This window comes from Psammomys obesus, unplaced genomic scaffold (genome assembly GCF_907164565.1).
Source record: "Psammomys obesus unplaced genomic scaffold, mPsaObe1.curated_primary_1811, whole genome shotgun sequence".
Taxonomy (NCBI): domain Eukaryota; kingdom Metazoa; phylum Chordata; class Mammalia; order Rodentia; family Muridae; genus Psammomys; species Psammomys obesus.
Genome location: NW_026590062.1, coordinates 24,005,210 through 24,011,122, shown reverse-complemented (window position 1 = coordinate 24,011,122; position 5,913 = coordinate 24,005,210). Strand labels below are relative to the sequence as shown.

Genomic DNA, 5,913 nt, shown 5'->3' with positions numbered 1-5,913 from the left:
ATCATTGTTTATGAGCATTTGTGTCTCTCATTAAATCACCTTGAACATCAGAATACTTAAGGAACAAGAGGAAGGAATGGCTTCTCTTCCTTTCTGTTCACACTGCATCTTTGCGCGCTGGTCTTTCTGTGTCTCTCGGTGCCGGTTAGCTGACAAACTAACCAAATTCCTAACAGATAGCAGATGTTAGCTTCACCAGTTTAGAAAGCTTTTCTTAGCGAGCTAATCAGTATCACTTTGTCTGTCACCCTCTATCAAGGTACCCTAATGGCTTGGCTGTCCTCTGAGCAATTTGCTGCATTTCTGCCACCACGGGCAGATAAGCTGTTCTGTCAAGCATTATCTTTCACAATCTTAAACAGACACAGTCCAGAATCTCCTTCTTTGTCACATCTGGTATATTCAATCTGCAAAGATTATGAACCACAAAACAAAAAACCAACCAACCAAACAAACAAAAAACCAAACAAAAACAAAAAGAATTGCTGCCTTAAACTTATACAATAGGGATTTTTACACATTTACTCAGTCAATGTGTTTGCATCTGAGGTGAAAAGCATTATTGCTTCAGTATGTTACCCAAACAAGGGCATGGCAGGTAAATAAATCAGCATGTTAAACATTTTCATCAAGAAAAAGTTAGTAAGTACATTGAATTTCATGCCTATCACAAAAAGAACATGAGCACTGTCCTAAAAGTACTGAAGGTACAAGGAAGCTGTTACAGTTGGCTGCATTTCCAGAAATGTTGTGGAAAACAGAGAGGAAAGATCCCTGCTCTTAGATTCTCTTTGTCTGCTGGGATGATGAGGTGGTGAATCAGTAGCCTTTTGTAGGTCTACTCATTCTTTCTATCCATGTAGATGCTTGAACTTTAAAGCAAGGAGGACAGATCCTGAAACGGCTGCAGTAAAAATTCATCTGCAACTCAAACTGACAGATAACCCTTCCTTGTCAAGCCTGGCGGCTACTGGAATCTATCTAAGACACAACTTTCTTTTTTTACCTAACTTTCAGTATCATCAATTTTTCTCTTTTAAATCCCAGAGTCCTAACTTCCATGACTTTGTCCTTCATTATCCCTCCTGAAGTTGTTGCTTCCTAACCAGATTCTCATTATTTTAATTGCTTTCTAATTGGTGAATCTGTCTAGACTGTCTCCTTTGTAATCCATTATAGACCACCCAGATGGTTTGTTCTTGAGTATAAAATCATAGTGATCAATCAAGAGTGGCTACTGCTGGGTAATGCTTTGAGCCAACTGCTATTATGTGCCTGGTGGAAATTTACCTTATTAAATCCCACCTAATGAGGTAGGTGCTATCATGATCCTAATTATATTTTAGATTAGAAAACTACAAGTTTACAGAAGATAATTAACTTGCTTCAGTGCTAGCATGTACTTTTGTTTGATCTTTTGCAGTCTTTCACTTCATAGACCTTGCCTTTGCCATTTGGCTTCTCTGCCTTTCTAAGGCACAGAATGTAATGTCCACAAATACAGAACCCCCACAACAGTACAACTACTATCCAGGTCTCACATCAGGGCCAAGCAAATCCCTATTTCAGGCAGATACAGCTCTGTCTTAAATGCTTTACTCATGAGCCTTCATATCGATGCTGCTTCCGCCATATTAGTCTGACATTTGTTCTTCTCTGTACCCTAAACCAAGCTCTGAACATATTTCTGAGGGGAAATTCTGTCAAAAAACAAAAAGATAAAAATACAAAAAAAAAAAAACCAAGTAAATGAAATAAACCAACCAAACAAATAAACTGGCCCATTCTTTTTCCATTTTTCTCTCAGCTTCTTTACCACTAAGTATCACCTCTATAAGTCATCTATCTTCAAACAAGACTACATCTCTTCCACATTCACACTGGTATTTCACGTTTCCTTTGTTTGCCTATAGCGTTGAATGATGACAAGTGGGTAGAGCAAGTAGTCAGTATGTAACTGGTGGCACATAGCAAATGTGAGTAATCTTTTCAGGACAAGGAAGTGAGTGTCGGTGTCTATTTTGTACCAGAAGCTTTTGAACATCTCTCTCTCTCTGTGTTACACACATACACACACACACACACACACACACACACACACACAGAAGGAAGGAACAGTTACAGGTAAACTAGCTTTGGAGTATTAGGTCAGCTTGTTTCCCAATTACCCTTTAGTCTTTCAGAAAGCCAATTAGTGATTCTTTGATTGATGGGGAAAAAAAGGTCCTTTTTTGTAGGTGTCTTAATAATCTCTTCATTCTGTGCTTTTCTTGATTCTCATTGATGCATTTGTCATTGTTTATCTTGTCTTTTTTCTAAGCATCAAGGTTCTCCTTGTCAATATTATTTCATTACTTAACTCTGGCCCTATTAATCTAGCTACAGAACTTGGCATTAAGGCACCACATTCCGATTCAATGTGCTATTGGCAGCTCTCATTGGTCTCATATTAGTTCTGAGATCTGGGCTGCAGCCATTCTTTACTGTAAATTAAAGAGATAGGATGACAAATGACCCTTTCAGCAGCCTGTTCCATCACAGTGGAACGAGAGAGAATAAAGTAGCTACCGAGCATTATGTTCCCCAAGGAGGACAGCAGCCCAGGCCAGGCTGTCTGAGGAGGGGGTGAGCGGGCAGGTCAACCACCAGCAAAGTGCTCTCTCCAGGCTTCAGACCAAAAGTGAATTTTTCATATTGCACCCTTCAGGAGTTTTGTATATTTAATAATACTAACAAACATAAATATTCATATTTCTCATTCCCAGAATATCATCCTATCATTGGTAAGAAAAGTTGGCCTTAAAAAATAAAACATATGCTCAAGTTCTAGCTGAACCTTAGGCAAATCACAACAACAAAGGTACCAAATGGCAAAATAGAGATAAGGAAACTCAGGCTCACACTAAGCCATCATCACTACCATCAGCATCATCATAAGCATTCTATTTCCTTCAAAGGATGGAGGATGGCAGATATGAAAACACTTTGATGAGGCTTAAATATCATGCAATATAAGACACGTCAACACAGGTCTGATACACAAGTTCCTCAAACTACAGAGATGGGACTAATTTGAAGTATTTACGGAGCAGCATCCTGTTGTGATCAGTTTTCTACAGGAAGCAGTTGTTTCCATATCAGACAGTTCTTTTCAATGATCCAACTTGGTATTTTATTTCTGTCCTTTGTGGTTAATGAACCTCATCTGCCTGTAAGATCTAGAAGCACTAGTCAGCCTTTACAAGGTGCTGAAAGAAGTTTCACAGACTTTGCTCATCATCAATAAGTAAACACAATAGGAAAAAATAAGACTGACCACACATTTATTAACTGAAAAACGAGTTTTCAGCTTAGAGAATAAACCCAAACTACCCTTGAAGGGCCTCTTTGCCTATGCTAGAATAAATCAGACTCAGTTATCAGCAATGCAATGCACCATGACTCACACCGTCAGTCACTGCACTAGAGAGGCAGAGGCAGGCAAGTCTCCGTGAGTTCCAGCACAGCCTCATCTATACATCTAGTTCTAGGCCAGATGGGGCTACATAGTGAGACTCTGTCTCAAGGAGAGAGAGAGAGAGAGAGAGAGAGAGAGAGAGAGAGAGAGAGAGAGGAGTGTGGGGATAGCGATAAAAAGAAAGAAAAGCCACATACAACTTGAAAGGTATCCTTAAAGATACTGAATGAGGTGAAACACATCTGAAATTCACAAGTGAAGTTTTATCTTAGAAGATGAGCTCATCTTCCGCATTTCTATTATGAGCACACATTTAGCATAAAAACACTTCTATAGTGACAAAATACCATAGTGTGAGGGTCCAGCAGCAAAGATCTGCAATGTGCAATCTGAAGCCTCTCATGAAAACAAAGGCAAATCCACATTTCCCTAATTGGCTCTGTTGCTGTGGCTACCTTGGACTTGGTGAGCCTTGGGAGTTTTGCAATCAATATTAAGGCTGCTGCATAAGTGTGTGGTTCATTACTACAGCCGATGTCACAAATTCTACTTTGTCCATAAGAGCAAACACGACTGGCTTTAACTCTCTGCTCTGAACAATAGAAACAGTGTTCTGACTCTGAGAAGCCTCCCTCCAGACTCTGAGCCTTTCTGAACGATGCTGTACTAAGGATTTGCAGGCTTCATTGCTCAAGCTGACTTCTCAGAAGATGCTTAGCTGAGGGAGATGCTTGGAGCTCAATAGATGAGCTGAGATCAAGGGAAAAGACAAAAAGAAGGAGGGGCATGCAGTTTCTGACCACATGTATTGGTCCTCAGTGAAGAGCTCTTTCAGAACTCTGTGGGTGGTTTTTGAACCTTGTCTTAACTTCCCTTAAGTTTCAAAGGGAACCATTAGAGGCACTTGAATGAGCCTTCTCTGCTGTCTTCCACAAGAGATCTGAACTTTAATTTGGTACACAAGTTTTCTTTCTAAGAAAAGGAAACTTGAGGGTCCCATTTTTGCTGAACCCCTGCTTAGCCAGCATTTTAGCTTCCACATGATTAGCATCTGCACTGGCTGGGCTCTGTCAGTGATCAGGACACACACGCAATGTCTCAGTACCTCCGGACAGTGCCTTTGTGCCATGCATGAGTATGGCACCCGGAGCCCTAGGCCCTCATTCTAATTAGGTGACCTTCCTCTGCCCTGGGGGACCTAGGAACAGCAAAGAGGCTCCCTGGCACTCCTGCATTAAACATTCAACTCTTTGTTTTTCTGTGAAGTAGCAGGACCCATTTTAGAGGCCACAGCAGCTCGCAATAGTTCCTTCACTGCTGGGCTCTCAGTGGCAAGGAAACACTGGGATCTAAGCTTTGAAAGAAGTAAACCACAGTCTTGACGAACTTCTCTACCACAAGGTTGAAATGCAAGGGGAGGGAGAGCAAAAGGGGCAACTCCACACAAAAGCAGCCAGCCTGGAAGCTGTGCCTGCACAAAGGCTGCCCCCAGGTGCTCAGCTGCCAGGCTGGGTGGACCAAGTAGTGCTGAAAGTCCTTCCAGGCCTGCAAGATTCGTCCAGTGCTCACGGAGCTGTCCCTGCTCAGTCAGCGCCTGGGTACAGCGTTCCGGGAGGGTGAAGGGCGATCCACCCCAGGGCCGCCCCACTCACTGAGCGACCCCGCACCGCCCGTTCCACCCCGGCCTCTTGCCAAGTCTGCAGAAGCTGGGCTTGTACTCACCTGTGAGCCTTCAGCACAGCTGAGCGCGAAGGACAGCGGCGGCACCGATGTTCTGCATCCCTGCCATGACCCTCTTAGAGGCCGCCCACACTCCCTTGGCTGTCTGGGATGCCAGAGGGAGGGCGCTTGGCTTTGTTGTTTATTCATAAGGCCGCAGCTAAGGCTCGGGATTGGTCAGAGAATGGCTACCCCCGCCCCTCTGGCAATGACGACCTAGGACCACGCCCCAATTGCTTCCACACCCCCAACTCTGCTCCCACACGCGGCTAGATTTGTTTGGGACCCCTCAGGAGGCCCTGCCCCAGCTTCCCCTCTTCACATCCTGGGCGTCTGCTGCAGCTCTCTCTGTACCTTCAGAGAGGACACCGGAGCCCTGGTCCATCCAACCTGAGCGGGGATTTCTCTGATGCCTGGTAAACAAGGGGCATTCGGTCCCCAGCTGCAGAGTGGTCCCTTTGGGAATAGTGGGCAACTTGGCCGGAGCTCCTAAGCAGTCTTAAAGGAACTCGGCAAGAAATGGTCTTTTCCTTGCTGAAGTAGAAAATAAGAGTTAATAAAGAGGATGGGTTACTGACTTTTTGCTTCTTCTGACACAAAGCAAGGTGCCACAGAATTTACTGCTCGAGCACTGCCAGAACTCTGAAAAGTACCTTGAGAGATGAAACTTCAGGACTGCATTTGGTACAATGTCGTAAGGCATGGATGTCCATGCCCGCCATCTTTGCTCCTCTCAG

At 43.6% G+C, this 5,913-nt stretch overlaps 1 protein-coding gene across 1 annotated transcript in view; it reads right to left on the bottom strand.

Annotated features, from left to right (window-relative positions):
- Armh4 (armadillo like helical domain containing 4) overlaps window positions 1-5,236 on the bottom strand; it is a 98,830-nt gene extending 93,594 nt beyond the window's left edge. Inside the window, exon 1 of the mRNA XM_055606069.1 lies at window positions 5,180-5,236. The gene's annotated coding sequence lies outside the window, so the exon portion shown is untranslated. The remainder of the gene's footprint in view (window positions 1-5,179) is intronic.
- Window positions 5,237-5,913: the final 677 nt, after the last annotated feature.